General features: G+C 38.0%; 1 long non-coding RNA gene across 2 annotated transcripts in view; it reads right to left on the reverse strand.

The window, feature by feature from the left end:
• The window catches only part of LOC135443336 (uncharacterized), a 43591-nt gene that overhangs the window by 10185 nt on the left and 16222 nt on the right, over positions 1-17184 (reverse strand). The window contains exons 3-5 of one of the 2 annotated variants that reach the window (XR_010438974.1): positions 4692-4890; positions 2491-2637; positions 1896-2002 (exon numbers count right to left, since the gene is read on the reverse strand). This is a non-coding gene — a long non-coding RNA (uncharacterized LOC135443336). Of the gene's footprint in view, positions 1-1895; positions 2026-2490; positions 2638-4691; positions 4891-17184 lie in introns of both variants that reach the window. The other variant, XR_010438972.1, reaches the window with a different exon arrangement.

Here is a 17184-nt window from a genome sequence, read left to right on the forward strand (position 1 = left end):
CTATTTTAACTACTATTTTCAAAAAACACCTATGAAGATAACTTAGCAAACTGTCTGCAAGGAAAGCTGATTTACCATGGTGCAGTGAACCTCATTCTTTTCATGCTGAAAAGATGAAAACATAGGTTTGCTATAAAAGCACTGCATAAGTGCTAAGAAGCCGCCTGTATAATTTGTGTTTTTAACTCAGCGTGTTGACAGAGCATTCTTGGTCTCAAAGGATATGATTAATTGTGGGCTGAGGGGATGTTTCCTCAGTTTCACTGGTCCTGCAGAACACATTGGAGCAGGTTTGGCCCCATAATAACTTCACTGAGCGCCTGAGCAGAGGCAGCTTGCATCCAAGCTGCTCCAACTGGTTGTGCCTGTATGGATGGGCTGTGAGGACTTGGCCACAGCACCAGAGGGAGTCAGGAGGAGAACAGGATAGCCTAACGCAGCTGCACATGAAGCTGGTAACACAAACATCTGTCTTATGCTGGACAATTCCTGCCTTGCTATGATTGGAACTCACAAAAGAAGGACCACCACTGCCTCTAGGCACCAAGGCACGGCACAGAGATGCCCAAATTATCTTTCAGTGTCGCAGCTCCGGCACTGCAGCAGAGACATTACAATGCAGAGCCCTGGCTCCTCAGCAGGGGGATTTAATCTGCAAGGGCTCTGTGCTCCTGTCACTGCCAAGGAGGCACGCCTGAACCGTTCCTCTTCAACTTCGCATGGTTTATATTAATGGCTTTCACTGCTTGAGGTGTTTTAATTGTGTTCTATTGCCAAAGGCTTTGTAATACCTTGATGATGTTTTATGTAGAAGCAGAAGTTTCTGGTTGCTTGAAGACTGAGATGACACCCTGAGTAATTGCACAGCTTAGGAAGATGATATTTGAGCATATGCCCGACAATTTCACATTCGCATTTGATAACCTCATAATTTAAATGAATAATCTAAAACCACAACAGACATGCCCCAGTGGCTCTGATGCATTTATTTTTAAAAGCAATTAGCATACAGGCTTCCCAACACTCCCAGCTATCTAGGCAGCTTTTGATACAAATTAACTGGATGCTGATAAAGAATAAAGCAGCACCATGTGGCTCACCTCTTCTGAATTGTACCTAAGATTCCCATTGAAGCATGGTCACTTTCTGGCAGGGCAGTATTTGGTGAGGTGACAATTGCAAATCATCTATTCGGCTTTATTTTAATGCAGACAGCACCCCAATCCAGGTCACAGGATTGTCCCACAAACAGCTTGAAGGAGGGGATGAGGTCTGTGCCACAGCAGTGGGAGCAAGTTGGGAAGCTGGCAGCCTAACATTGCCTAACATTTTGTCCTGAAAATCATTTTACTGCCTTTTTTTTTCTTTTTTATTTTTGGAGAAAGCTTGTTCTCTAATAACACTATCTTAAAGTCTGAAGTGGAAGACATTATTAAAGTTAAGTGGAAAATATAATTTATAGATCTTATAGATGAATGAAGATGCTTTATTTCTCCCTTCCAGACTTACTAGCATTGTTGAGTAAAATACATTTTTCCCTCACAGATGACATGGTCACAGCTATGCAGCTGAGCAGCATTCCTCTTTGGATGAAGACTTCATCCAGCCCTGATAAAACTACTGTTAATTCGTGCAACACAGATCCTGCTCTCATTGAAACCCATCTTGTATGCTCATTATATTTATAATATATGTACAAAGCTGACCACAAAAGCCAAAGGAATGCTGTATGGCAAGCTTGAGATTTTATTATTTACAGAGATTGTGCCACTATGTATTTTCAGTTTTTACCTCTTGATGGTTTTTGCAGACCTTTATGTGGAGATATGCACAGATAAGATGCTCAGATAGTGGAAACCTGAGTGTCTGGCCCAAGTCAGAACTAAATCAGTTACCTCAAGATTTGATCCAGGCTTTTGTTGTTCAAAAGCTTCTTGTTTCTCACTGAAGCCAGCGTTCAGAGTTTTCAGTGTTTCCATGTGCTGCTTTAAAGATAGTCTGGCTGCCAGAAACAGGGAAGGATGTCTGTGTGAAAAAAATAAGCAGCAGGAGCATAGCAACCTTTAACCCATAAGGGTTCATAATTTTCAGGAAAATGTACTTAGTAATTAAAACCAAATGGAAATATATGATGAAAATTATATATTAACAGAATTGGCTTTTTAGAAATGTTTTCTTGGGGTTTTTTGCCCCCACTATTTATCAGCAATTTTAAACAAAAATGACTACATGAATTAATCAACACAGAAATAGATGACAAAGCTGAGGTAAAAATATATGATTGCTTAATTCAAACTACTGTGCATTTCCCTTTTTTTGGCACAAAAAACCCTAAACACCATTAAAATACACAAATGAGTCAAAGCTCCCATAGAGTTTTACTACATCAATGTATTTTAAAGGATTCTCTTTAGTTTTGCATTTTAAATAAAGTTGATTTTTTTTTCTGCTTAGAGACTGGGATGACTTTTCACTTCCAAAACTTCTTACCTTTGTTTGAACTGTTCCACCTGTATTAATCCTTCCTCTCTGATTTTTAAATATTCAGGATCTTATTAGCAGATCAAAAATGCTGATGATTTTTAAGCAGTTGATTCATTTTCCTTCACCTTCTCTAACTTGATATGGATGTTGCTCCTTATGAATAAGATATTGTGAAAGCTGTGAATTGTCCTGTACTGAATCCCACAGCCCCCTTGGTAAAGAGGGATTTGAAAAAAAGTCCATTTCTAAATAGTTATTCTAGTCCTTAGATGAACAGATTTATTTTGGTAAAGGAAAGAAGGGCAACAAAAGGTAGCAAGTAATCTTCAAATAAATACATTTAGTAATCAAAAAAATTAACTCTCCTTGATGTAAAGTGACCATCATCCACTGCAGGAACCAATAAGCTTCAGAGTTTACAAATATAAGTCCACTTACTGACCAGAATTTAAATTTTAAGATCTGTTTATAGCAAGGAAATTAACCATATTTTAAAAGGCACGTGCATCAGATATATATGTCTTCTCATGCCACATATTTACTGTATTAGAGAACTAGAGAAGAGGGAGAAATGCTCATTTAAAAGAAATAGGTTACTGCTGGTCATACACAAAAGACTGTACATACTGCTAGTTAGATACCATTAAAATATGTAATTGGGAACGACTTCTGTAACACTTCCAGAGGCTTAAGTTTACAGAATTGTCCCAATGAAAAAATATTTTTCCATATGTGAGCAATCCTTTGAATTTCAGTAGTCTCTAAACCCCTCCTTACCTTGCCAAAGTATGAAAAAAGGAAATAGAACTCTATTCCATCTCCTGTTTTGATTTATTACTGGTTTATTTGACATTTCTTGTCAGAGTAAATGGCCTTCAGCAATACACACAACAGTTAAACAAATGCCAAGTAAAATCAGATAATTCTGCCATAGGTCCTTAGCTTTCAGTTGTGTCCTTGGCTGAAAAATTCTTCCATGTAACTTGGAAAGCAATAATGTCATCTTATCAGTCCTACTAAAAACCTGAAAATAATTTCCTCCTGTTAACAAGGATTTTATCTGTATTTTCATAGATACAAATATTCACTGAAAATTCTGGCTTAGGGAGTACACAAAGCCCAGTCTAATGCCATTTGAAATCTGCAGACATAATAAAGTGCAAAACCAGATAATTCAAAATTCCAAAAGATGTATAAATTAATTTTTAAAATGTTGTGTTCTTTTATACTTCCTATAGAATAAGTCTATTTATTTTATTTAAAATTAAATTTAAAGCAGGACAACATACATTAAGCTCTAACAAAATTTATTCAAATTCTCAAAACATAAGATTTAATGTCTTGAGCAGTTCATGTTTGTGTAATAGGCCAAACCTTAGCATCAATGGGCAAAGTCATTAAGTAGACTGAGACTTTACTGAAGTGATATTTCTGAGGTTTTGGCAGCAGCTGCCTCACTTGCAGGTGTAAAGAACATTCCTCTAATGCAATTATTTCAACACTCATCTCATACAAATTTCTGAGCTAATTGGTAAATTAGTTTCTTTTTTACTCCAAAAACTGTAGTAAGAGGTTCTGTCAGTTCAGAAAATGGACAAATACAGTGAACCACAATATGTCTGTTTACTAATCACATATAATGTTTCCTCTGGGGTAGAAGCAGAGCAAGGAAGTTGCAATTCAATAGCACTTCTTAAAGTTTTAGAAATTTGATGTTATTTTTCAATGTTTTCTCTACATTTTCATGGAATCCACTTTTGAATGAATGTATAATTGGGTGGAAACGAAGTCAAGCTAGTACCCTTTCAGTGGTCAATGTTCTTATTGGTGATTCTCAATGGCCATTCACAATTGTCTAATAAAATTAAATGAAAAAAAAAGGCAAAAGGCATTACTGTATTTCATAATTTCTTTTAAAATATTAATATATTTCCCATTGAATATTTCCCTTAGTGAGCTTTGTACTCACTTGCAATTGAAATCTTGAATGGCTGCGAGAGAGAGGAAACCTACTTGACTAGATTTACTAGAGAAATTATCAAGGCAAGTTTAGAACTATTATTTGATTTTAGTCTTCTGATTGAATAGAATCATCAGTAAAAACATGAGTTAAGTTGAACCTTTGCAGGTTTTATTGCAGTGCAAGCAGCGTTGCTTGAGTCACAGCTGAGATATCGCAGTGTGGAGACATCATGTTTGTAACTCACCTGTGCCAAATCCCAATACTCAAGAAACTGAAAGGGTCAGGCCAGAGATGATCAGAAGAGCATTTTGGTTTGGGAGCTACAGGCCAACACAAGCTTGATCTGGGGACACCAAAGATGCTCAGCCTTTGATCCAATCTTAATGTTCCCGAGGCCTAGTTTTTCAGGCAGGATCCACCCGTGAAATGCCCAGTGGATGAAGCTGCTGTCAAGAATGCATATCTACAAGGTCACCAATCTTAACATAAAACATTTCAGCCAGGAACTTAGCAAGGGTTATCCTGGCCAATGCAGAGCTGGAGATGCTTTAAACCAAGGTCACTGCCAGGCCTCTCCGAGCCACAGCCTTCACTGGAGACATTTCCATGCCACAAACAATTCAAAAATAAACACAGCTACCACACAACACCTCTCTGTGCCCCCTTCCCCCCAGGAGATCTGGTTCCCATGGCAGTGGGGCCACCTTCACCTGCTGTTTGGTAGCACATCCCCCTTGCACCACCTCCTCCCTGGAACGCCCCAAACACATCCAATGTGCAAATTCTGGCAGCTTTGTTAAAATTAACAGCCCGGGGGCTGCAGGGATGTAAACTCAGCCTCCTCTCTCGGATGTGGATCACTGATAACCCTCCCAGAGCTCGAACAAACAAACAAACTCCAGAAATGCCAACCATGTGTCATGGAGTTACTGCTTCACGTAACCATGGCAAAGTGTGGGCAGCGAGCAGAGCCGTGATCGTTTGGAATGGTTTAAAATATTCTTTCTGTCATGAGGGAGGCCAATGGATGGCCAAAACACAAAGAGGGCTCAGACCAACCATGCGATCCAGGATTAGGGACCAAACCAGGGCTGGTGTTTCTCTTTGCATTGGACCTTGTCAGAAAATATCAATCTAATGAGAAAATTCAAAATTGTGTTTCATTTTTACATAGCTCATTTCCCTTTATCCCGTAGGATCTAAATCTCTAAGCATTCAGGACCATGATATCAAAGTAAAAGGGACACAGTGCACATCCCTTTGTCCCCTCTTTGAACTTTAAAAAGCCATCATGAGCAGCCTGTTTACTCCCTGGGCATTGCTGCATAACTAAGTCAATGACAACATATTTAGGAAGATTTTGCTGGTTAGCAGCTATTATTGTTATGAAGTCTAATGGTAAACTAACATTTAGTGTAATATAACTGCACATTTTTATGGCTTCTTGAAAACCTCTTAGTACCTCATCTGAGCCATGATTTTTCCATACCATTTCTATTTTAATAACAGCGTCTCCACACCAGCTGACAACTTTCGCATGTTTTATTTTTCCCCTCTCTGTTGCAACATGACCAAGGTTATTGCAAACTGCCATTCTCTTCTTATTTTATTTTTACATCCATCTTATCTAATATTACTCATCTGTTACAGCTGCAAAGCCACATCAGTAAAGCAGACTGCTATGCAACTGTGCAGCCCAGCAGAAAGCACTTAAATTTATGTACATGAGGGCCCTTTGGATATTTTTTTTTATTTTTTTTATGATAGGAAGATGAGTAAAGCAGAGACACAGGTGCCTGCTGCCACTTGAGAAAATTGTGGCCTTTCTCTCAGCTCTGTTGAGTCACTCTGAGTCGCAGGACTCACGGACATTTGGCTGTGTGGGCCCTGCTCAACAGCATTGTGAGGAGCAAAAATGGCTGAACGGCATCCATATGGCTGACAGCTTGCTGTGACGAGCAGCCAGCTCAACAATTTGTCAGCAGAAGAGGGCAAAAAATACATTCTGAATATAACTCTTTCAACATATTCATTTTGGAGGAGTAGGTAGTTATCCAACATGCTGTACGTTCATCTGGTGGAGAATAACTACCAATAAAGCCCTTTGTTTTCTGGACGTGCAATACCTGAATAGTTTGAGGGAGTTGTCATCACAATGAGACCTATAGCCAGAAATTGCAAATAGTGATGTGACTTAGAGGGTGCTGAGCTGTTGGTATAAAATCAGCAGATTGGAGGTAGAGAATAACGTCACTGGAGTGAAAATACTGAATACAAAATAGGATCCTAAAATTTTCCACCATTTATGTCTTTCAAGAGATTGTTTCCATATTGTATAATGAGCTCTTGTATGCACAGCATGTTTATATAACTCAGTATCAGCCTTGTGATGCCTCAAATATCTTCATACATCAAAATCTTAGTCTAAGATTATACCTGCCCTGCCTTCTCACTTAGAAACACACACAGTCCATCTGAAAATGTTACCAGTCTTTATTTTCTCACTCTCAGGCAGTACCTGACATTTCTTCCTCTTAATTATCTCTGAGCATTATCATCTATTAACATTACCTTCCTCTCAATTATCTTTTGCATACTGGAGGCATGCAAAACACTTAAACAGCAATAAAGTGACACTGGCCAACCTCCTCCTTATCTCTTTTCTCTCTCCACTGCAAGAACCCTGTGCCTTAAACATTATGGGGGAAAAAAAGGTGGACTTCTTTAGTGATGTCTGTGTTATGGAAGTAGTAATAGCACCTTTGGGAACAATATTTTCTTTATTATTTTATCAAATCTGAGCTAGAGAGTGATCAACACTAACAATCTCTCAAAAACAAAATTACAGAAATAAATCGAGGAGAAGTTACAGAAGAAGTAAAAGTGATATATTCATTCTTCTATCTTCTTTCCTTCATGGAATGCTATCCTTCTATTTATTACTCCTATCCCTTAATTATAACAGAACAGGAATTGCAAATTATGACAGAGTGAGTTATACTTTCTCTTCTCCATACAACACTCTGGATTAAGGACCTCTCATTCCTAGTACAGTAGCCTACCAATTCACCGTCTTTTTTAGAAGATCTGATTCTCATTGTGGATATTTTTTGATACAAAATTTTACACGCACAAGTAATTGCAGGCACAGTTTTGCTCTATTCAGCAACCATTTTGAGGCCCATTTCAGAATAATGAGTTGACCTATTACTTGTTGTCTTTACAATAAAGTATCTAATGCTAAGTGACTAAACTTGAGAAATCTGATCCAAAAACTGCTGTTATCCAGCTCATTAGTATTTTCAAGGATATGCCAGATAAGTCCAAGAGATGCCACAAAAAAATGAAGTTTTGCTATCAATGTGCTTGTCACCATGCAGGATGGCAAGGGAATTGCAGTGGCACTGATTAAATGTGAATTTGTGCAGGATTTGCTTTTAGTCCAAATCATAACAAGGGAACAAAAGTACAAGTACAGAAGAAGTATCACAGAATGGTGATCCTTAATCAAAGTGGCTTTTTACTGGATTCTCTCCCATAGCTTCATCTCTTATGTACTGAGAAAAAGTACAGAAAAATGATGCAAAAAGCAATTTTGATCTTAAAAACAAAACAAAAAAAAAGTACAATTTCTAATGCTAACTTCAGACTCACAGCAGTAGAAGAAGAACTGAGTTTTTAAATCAGCCTCTGAATAACAGGTAAAATCAAGGCAAAAAGTTATCTATAGTCAAATGAGAAGAATATATACTGTAACAGATGCTGTATAAAAATGTCCCTTCAGTAATAATGGATAAGCCTTAGAAGCAGTGGAAGAGTGGTTTAGGCATATATTCATGATTATTAAGAATAAATATTTAGTTTCTTGATACATTTGTCATGTTCTTATTCTTTTATTCTGCATTCTGTCTCCTCATACAGCTTATTAAAGACACCAAAATCAGTTACTGAGTGCTGAGCCTTCAAAAACCAAAATTCAAATCCAGTAAAACTCATAAGTGAATTTCTAGACCAAGTAAAAAGTCCTTTTGTAATTCTGCACAGTCACACTTGCATGTTTTACACAAGGACCTGGATCAGTCCTTTGTTTTCAGACATTAGATATGAAAGAAGAGCCTTAATAAATTACTCAATGCAGCATCTAATTGCTACTAAATGTTCAAGTTTTATAACAAGGATTATTTCACCTCCTTGCATGTTCTCTCAGCACTTGGGTTTTCACTGTTTTGTGCCGTGTATTCTGTTTATTCACTAAATCAAAGCATGTGACTTTTAGAAGACAAGGATCTCTTATTTTTCTGAAGTGCAGAGGTTTGAAAACACAGAACATGTGTTACTCATCAGCAGTAGTAGAAAAGAATATTTGAAATTCTCCCTTTTTATTTGCCTGTAAGACAACACATGTAAACTTTTTCTCATTTGCTGTGCAACACTTAGATATGCAACAGCAAAAATGTTTTTGGAGTTAGTCACTACTTAACAAATGGCAGATTCCAAATACTTTAAGATCATCAGATAGCCATAAATAGATTTAAAAGTTATGCACAAATATCTGTGACCACAATAAATTCCCTAGGAAAGCTCTGAAGCAGCATTGAGCACTGTGGGAACAAGAGAGTACAGGTGATTCTGAGATCACAAGAAACAGAAAGAGCTCTGTGTGGCACTTGTTAATAGCAATCAGTGCCCAAATGTATAGAAATATTTGCCTTCAATTGAGCAGTTTAGTTGGATACTTCCCAGCAGTGCACAAGCAAAGCAGCCTGCTTGCTAAGCTGAATTTATCAACCTCATCCTCAATTACAACAAGCCAATAGAACAGGAATAATCTTGGCCTTTGCCTGAACCTTTAGCAGCTGCCCTCAATAGGCTCAGATTTAGTTGACAAAACAAAACAACAAAGCTATCATGGGCAAGGCTGGTAGATGTTTGCTTGGGGACTTTCACAAAAATACCTTTTAAATTTCACATAATAGGTAGAGAACTATCAAATTCAAAATGCTACAGGTATCAATGACCCAGCAGGATTTCTTCAATGACCTCCATGAATGATAAACTTCAGTTATTGGGATTTTTTTTCTTTTTAAAATAAAGAAGTTTTGAAGGAATATAAAATATTTTAAAAAGGCAACATGCACCTCAATAGACATGTTCTTCCAGTCTGGAAATTTTCACAGTGGATCAATTTGGACTTGTTTTTATTGTGACATGGATTCTGAGTGCCTAAACATAAGGAAAAACTCTATAATAGACAATATTTTATTTTGCCCTCTGAGGTCTCCTTTCACAGGAGTAGCCAGGCAGTGGAAGTACACATTCATTTCTATGGAGGCTGAAGCTCTTTATAGGACATGGAAATTTAACATCCCTATATAAGGCAAGTCAGGGCTGCTTATGCTGTGTTATCAGTGAAAGGCACCTTGTAAGGCAATTTTTCTGCTATTCTACTGCTATCATTTTGCTGGAAGACTTATTAAATCAAAATTGAACTTGAAGTGTCTCTACAATCTGTGAAACTACAGAGACAGTTCTATATAGAGCACTATATAGAGAAGTGCTCTAGGAGTCTTCTGGAAAGCCAAGTTGAATGTTTAAATCACTAATGTTAGTCTGAATTAATTTTTTAATCTGTTTAATTAAATTATAGGCTGCTTTCATGCCCATAGTTATACACTGAGCATCAGGGAAACACTTCTATGCTGCCTAGTGCATACTTAAAGAAAAATTCACATAAGACTAAGGCACAAGGTTGTTTTATAGCTTTTTCTTCCTCATCCCTCCTCCACATTGTCCTTCCTTCTTGAATCACAAGAGGCCATAGTTCAGAGCAACTTATTCTTTTGCTACATGAGCCTCACTGAGCTGGTCCCATGTGAGAATGCAAAGATAATAGAAGAAAGGAACAATAAAAATTAATCTGCTAGTTATAGTCCACAAGGGGGAAATTCGCACTTGGAGATGCTTCCCATTTTATCTTTGCTCCTACCATGGTGCACAAAGCTCAGAAAACCGAGTAAATTTGTGTGTAAATCAGACCAAGGAGGCCTGACCCTGTAAAGATTTGTGGTTCAATACAACCACTGGCTGATAATGAACCAGGCAATCCCCAGCTCCCTGTCCTCCTCCCTGCCAGGGTCCCCAACAGCTCACTCTTACTTGCTTGTTGGCACTCTTTAGTCACTGACAAGAAACTTGGGGCCACACATTCGGCTTATTTACCCACATCTGAGTTGGCTTGGCCTAGAAATGATTCATTTTCACCCAGGTTAGCAGATGGCTCTGGTGACCACAGAGCCACAGGACTGTGAGAGCAGCATAAGGGAGGAAGCAGCAATGCATGGCCTCTTCTTTCCAGGAACAGCTCAGGTTTCTCTTCAGGTTAAGCTAAGCTGGAAACTGTAAATATGCAGTTTCTGAAACATCTAACCTTTTGTCAAAATTTGTTAATGTCAACAATAGACTGAAAACATGAGGTAGGAGCTTCAGACATGATCAGAGAACAACAGAATATGCTGAGTTGGAAGAGACCCACGAGGATCACCAAGTCCAACTCCTGGCCCTGCACAGGACATCCCAAAAGTCACACCATGCACCTGAGAGCAGTGTCCAAACACTTCTTGAGCTCTGTGAGTCTTGGTGCTGTGACCACTGCCCTGGAGAGCCTGTTCAGTGCCCAACCACCCTCTGAGTGATATTGGCATCTTTTCCCAATATCCAACCTAAACCTTCCCTGACACCTTCCTGCCATTCCCTTGGGTCCTGTCACTGTCACCACAGGGCAGAGAGCAGTTCCTGCCCCTCCTCTTCCCCTCATGAGGGTGTTGGAGACCACAATGAGGCCTCCCCTCAGCCTCCCCTTCTCCAGACTGAACAGAACGTGCCCTCAGCTGCTCCTGACACAGCTTCCTCCAAGGCCTTTCACCATCAGGAATGCAGAGGTTGCATCGGGCTAACAGTGTTTTGTGCAAAAAAAATGCGAAAGATTATTCTGCTGTCCCAGGACAATAAGAAAACCAGACTACAGACTGAAACTGCACATCACTCCTAGCTGGCGTGGCTTTTTAAATAAATCTAACAAGATACTTAACTGTTTGAATCAGAACATTAAGAGCTATGTGTATTTCTTGCTGCATGAAAAGGAAGTCTCTATCACTAAGAAATGCAAAAACGCCCTTAAAAAACAAACTGACTTTTAAAGATTAATAGATTTTGGTTTCTCAAATCATAATAGTACGGCCAAGTGACCAATTTCCCTCAGGAAAGGGAGTAGAAACAAGACCTAATTTCTGAATGGCCATAGTTAGAAGTACCAAGCACATGAAAAGCTTAAATTTGGAATGCTGTCACTCGCTTGACAGATAACAAAAAAACACACATTCATTAAGACTGAAAGTAAAGGCATGGAATTTCATCAAAAACAGGAAAGAAATTAATTTTTGGTCAATAAGCATTTCTAAACTAGCTGGAGCAGTTTCTGGAGCAGTTAATTTCTTGGTTACTGAAAACATAACATGTTTTTATTTTCAGCAGATGTTTAGCTGTTCAGAATCTCACTATTTTGAAATTCAAGGAAAAACAGCAACCTAGCTTCCAAAACTCTTAGACAAGATTCAATGTCATGAAGCTTGTGATTCTTTAGCTTTGACTTTTCACTTCTGACTTTTGAATCAACACAATACAATCAATTCAATATTTAAAGAGCTCCTCTGCAAAGGCAGACTGCAGACAGTATTTATATCTTACAGTATTTAACTTTAATCAAAGACAATGTTCTCAGTGCAATTTATTGATTCCAGAGCTTTTAGGGGAAACACTCAAATCACAAAAAACTTATGAACAAAGCTGAAAAGAACACTTACAGATTTGGGCGAACTTAAAATACTTGGTTTTATAAATGCTTCCACAAAGTACAAGTTGACACCATCAAAGATTTAACATCATCTCAATCAAATCACAAGAGGGAGACTGAACTGATTACAAGGCTATCTCTGCCAAAAGCTGGACACCATTGGATATTGCGGTTTTTATCACTTATTAGAGAAAACTGATCCCAGACTTATCACTTATTAGAGAAACTGCTTCCAGAGCACCTGCATTTGCATATGAAATTAAGGCTTCTTTCCAACTAACTTGAATATCCCTGAAAATATCCTTCCTATGAGTTCTATAAGCTGTTACACTTTCTTTATAAGTTACACCTCATAGAGACAATATTTTAATTATGCTGAATTCAACTGTTTGGAATGGGAAAAGGAAAATGCTACTTCAAAATACTGGAAAACCTCCTTGCAAGCCCTATATATTCCTAAATGCCCAGTCACTGTTGTAGACAGTCCATAAAAATGTCTTATCTGAATGAAACCCTCAGCTCCAAAGCTCTTAAACTAGAGATGATGTTAAGAGCCTTTATTGCTGACATCCATGTGGTTTTGTTTTGTTTCTTCTAGAAATAGTATTTTTTCCCCATCGCAAAATGTGATAAAATATATGCTAAATCAAAAGGATATGCAGCTTCTCCCTTTATTTCACAACATAAAATAAACATAGTGCTTTCTTTTTGCTAAAAGACGAAAAAACAAATATAATAAATATAACTTCTCTAGGATGGGCAAAAGTCTTTTCTTAAACTTCAGCAATGTTAGCAACCTCTGTCAAGAGGTGGCCAACTTGATTTTCAGGGGTCAAAGCCTGTGTTTGAGATGTGCAGGCAAATTTGTAATAAAGTTTGTGCACGATTGACACAGCACCTTTAACAGAGCCCACTAATCACTGCTGGCTGAATGTAAATTGAAATACATTGCTGCATTTCCAAAATCATTTGAACCAACACTTGCCAGAGTTTTACCCACCAGAAGACACGAAGAACAGCTTTTAAAAATGTAGAAATGCCAAGTGGTACAAGAGCCACCAGAGGGAGCGTCTCCAGCTCCATAAATGTGATCCAACCCAACAAAGTCTGGCCAGGAGCTTGATGCATTGGAACATTAACATACTTTAATGCACAAAGGTGCACTCTGACCTTTGTTTATACAATCTAAAGTGTTTGAGAAATGAGATTTCATATATTCTTTCCTTTCCTGTAAAAGCAGAAAGATAGCACCCTCCATCATGTATATATCCATTCCTAATACAAATTTTTAGAAACTGTGCCACAACAAATGGTGTTCATGTATCAAAAAAGCTATAAACAGCTGAGATTGCCATGGAAACACTTTGGCTCCCCAATTTACATAAATCCTGGGTAACATTCTGACAAATCCCAAAAGAAGCATTTCAAAGGTAGCAAAGGTAGGACTCTTTGCCAAAAGAGATCTTGGGACAGCTGTGCACAAGGAACAACTGGAATTCTTACTATTCATGCCTGTCCCACTGGTGAAGTGAAGCCATTTAATCTCTGCTGAAGGCACCACTGGTTGACATTTATGACATTACAGCATAAATGTTAAATGCTGCCATTAGATTTTACGCTGTTTATAATTCTTGTGCACTGCTTTCATCTTCTGTTCTAATTCTCACACCTGGAGCTTCATCTTATTTTTAAAGACAAGGCTCTTGATGGCATTTTCACATATGTTTCAGCTACTCAACTTCTTCTCTGGAAAAGCCCTAAAACCCCCATATGGTCTAGACAGTAATTCCAAAAGGGGGGTTCAGGGTCTGCTCCTATAACTAAAATAAAAGTCTGATCTTCTGCTTTCCAGAATTTCTGATTTTGTTCCATATACAATGTCACACACATTCTTTAACTTGTAACAGCATACACTCAGCACGATGGGTGTCCTAAAGAACAGAGACCAACAAGCTTAAAAATGCTATAGAAAATCAGATGGTACATGCACATAACATGATAACATAGTAAAAAGGTTATTAATACAAGGTTTCTCCACTCAATGAATAAATTAGAAGGAACAGACCAATATATGTTAAGTTTCTGTCAAGATTGTGAAGAAGATAGTAAAAAATAATCCCTTACCTGTAATAAAAATGAGAGCAATAAAGACACAGAGTGTGAAAGCTCTCAGATCAGAGATTTATCCCTGGGAACAGCAATAAAACTAGGTACTGCAATTTAATTATGAAAGAGAAACATCTTGGACAACAAATTTATAGAGAGGTTCCAGCACACAATTTAAGACAGAATCATTTGTATGCCATAGAATTATCTCTACTCATCATAAATCAATAGAGGATGAAGTTCATGTAAGACCCAGCAAAGCTAATCAGAAAATTACCCCTGCCTTCCTGGGGTTACAAAGCAAGCCCTTAACTCAGAAACTTTCCTTTAGATTCAGAGGAACAAGAACAGCTGCACCTTTTTTTCTCCCAAAATATTCTCAAATAGTAAAGGAGTGCAGGCAAGAGAACTGCTGGCTTCTTTTCTTCTCAAAAGGTCTCATTAAAAAAAAGAGCTATGACAAAAATCAAGGACACCTCACAAACCTACAAAATACACTGAGAGTTGCAAAGTTGGGGTTGAGTTTTTTTTCTAGATTTTGGAAATGGTGTTTCTTTTTTTAAAGCTTTCACTCTGACCCTTAGCTTTTTACTCCATGAACAGCATCATTAGGAAGTGCTAGATTTCAGAATTCTGCATAAAAATTTGGATTCACGTTCACTCTTTTTGGACTTTTTCAATGGTGTTCTTAGGGACTCAAATTGTAATTATGTGTGTGCTGAATGAAATCTAAGAAAAACTTTTAAGAATGCAAAGGCCTGATGCTGCTCCCTGTTGACTTAGGGAAAAATTCCATCAGCTTTCATTGTCTTTTTGAAATCAGACCTAAAATGAAGAATAATTTGTTCCTACACTACTGATGATTTCCAGCAGCTTGAAACAAAGTCAAACTAAATATCTATAATTTTTAATCAAACTCTATCTAAGCAAAGCCTTGATGGCAAAGGGCTAACAAATCTTAGCTTGATAAAGTGGGTATTTATTAACAGTTTCTGATTTTTCAACCTTTCCTTGCACATAAGCCAGCCTGACTAGAGCTTAAATACTTGATGAAATCAGACTGGATTTGAGCACATGCTTAAGCAGCATGTTGACACAGGCCTTGGGGATCTCTAAACAGGATTTATTATGGAACAATGTATTTATTTTACTTCTGCTGAGGAAAGATTTGTCTGTTGTGGAACACACTTCATTATGATCCACAAGAGGCTTTGGATGGTGTTCTGGTTGCTGTCCCCTCATTCACATCCCTGATGGATTTCCATCTTAATAAGTTTTCACTTCAAACTCTTCCCTAATCCAGTTTAAAGTAATGTAGTGTGAATGGACAGCAAGCCAGTGACTTAAGCACTCAGTGAGGTGGGGAAAGCAGAGCAGCTGTGCACAACTCAGCTGCATCACAACAGACTCATTTTTAGCTACTTTTCATATTCTCCAATTCTCCCTTACACTATTATTCTAATTACAGCTACATATCCTCAATGACAAGCACTTATAATCATACAGCTTAATTAAAACATAACTGAATACCTGTGGTGATAAAAATACCTCCAGGAAATAATGGAAAAAGAAGCATTGAGTGTAAAGGATGTTCACTTGGCATTTGCTACCAGACCCTCTCTCTGCTTTTTGCACCCTAACAGCTGAGTTTTCATTGGTGCGCTGCAAGTTAAGCTTGTGTTTGTACTCAGTCCCCACAAAGAAATTGGAATAACACTGCTGTTCTCCTATGAGAAGAAAAAATCCTGGTTCCAAATTTTACAGACATTTTATTTAGTCACATATTTTTGTAGATAATCAGTCAGCAACTGGTGAAGCCAAGCAATTCAGTAGTGCTTTAGAGGCTCTTTGCATGGATCATGCAGAAACATCCTTATACCAAAGCTGGCCTTTCAAAACAAAAAGCTGTGCTCCCCACACATGGCTCAAGCCCAGGAAAGATGACTAAAGGACTGGGGCATCTCTCCTATGAGGAGAGGCTGTGAGAGTTGGGACAGCTCAGGCTGCAGAATGCTCAATGGGGATATTATCAATATGTACAAATGAGGGGATGGAGGCAGACACCTCTCAGTAACACAAATTGAAATACAGGAAATTTCAATTAAACAGAAGTAAAAAACCCTTTGCATTGCAAGGATGGTAAACCCAGCATAAGCTGAGTTTTCTCTCTCTCCCACACTACCTAATCAAAGCTGGATATCTGCATAGCTTAGCATCCATCCCTTCAAAAGCATATACTGGTTCCTTTAAACCCTGTGTTGAACTTTGTTTCCTTGTGACTTTTGGCTTTCTCTCCAAGCAGCTCTTATTCTTGACACATTCTCAGCAGTGTTTCGTTCTGAAAATCTAATAAGCAATTCAGATAATTCAGGAAAAGGTAGCTGCTATGTCATTATTGTTATCAGTTGATGAGGTGCTCTACAGACCCTGAGGATGTATCTTAAAGCTGCAGAATACAACAAAGTTACTGTGAATCTGAGAGAAGAGAAAGGTAGAGTTTCCAGAAATCAGTGCAGCATGCTTTTTATGCAATTTACCTTATTACACCAATTTTCAAAGAGCATTTTACCTCTTCATTACTGCATGCATCTGTGCCTTTTCTGCTTAAATTATTCAAATTCAGAATTGACTTAGAAACCCCTTGAAAATCAAGAGTCATTTAATACACTAGAAGGAATATTACAGGTTAAATTATAAATATGTATTCTCATAATTTGTTTCACTGCACATGTAGGCATGCACAGATCCTAAGCGCTATTATAAGACACCAGGAATTCAAATG

Source organism: Zonotrichia leucophrys, chromosome 1 (genome assembly GCF_028769735.1).
Source record: "Zonotrichia leucophrys gambelii isolate GWCS_2022_RI chromosome 1, RI_Zleu_2.0, whole genome shotgun sequence".
Taxonomy (NCBI): domain Eukaryota; kingdom Metazoa; phylum Chordata; class Aves; order Passeriformes; family Passerellidae; genus Zonotrichia; species Zonotrichia leucophrys.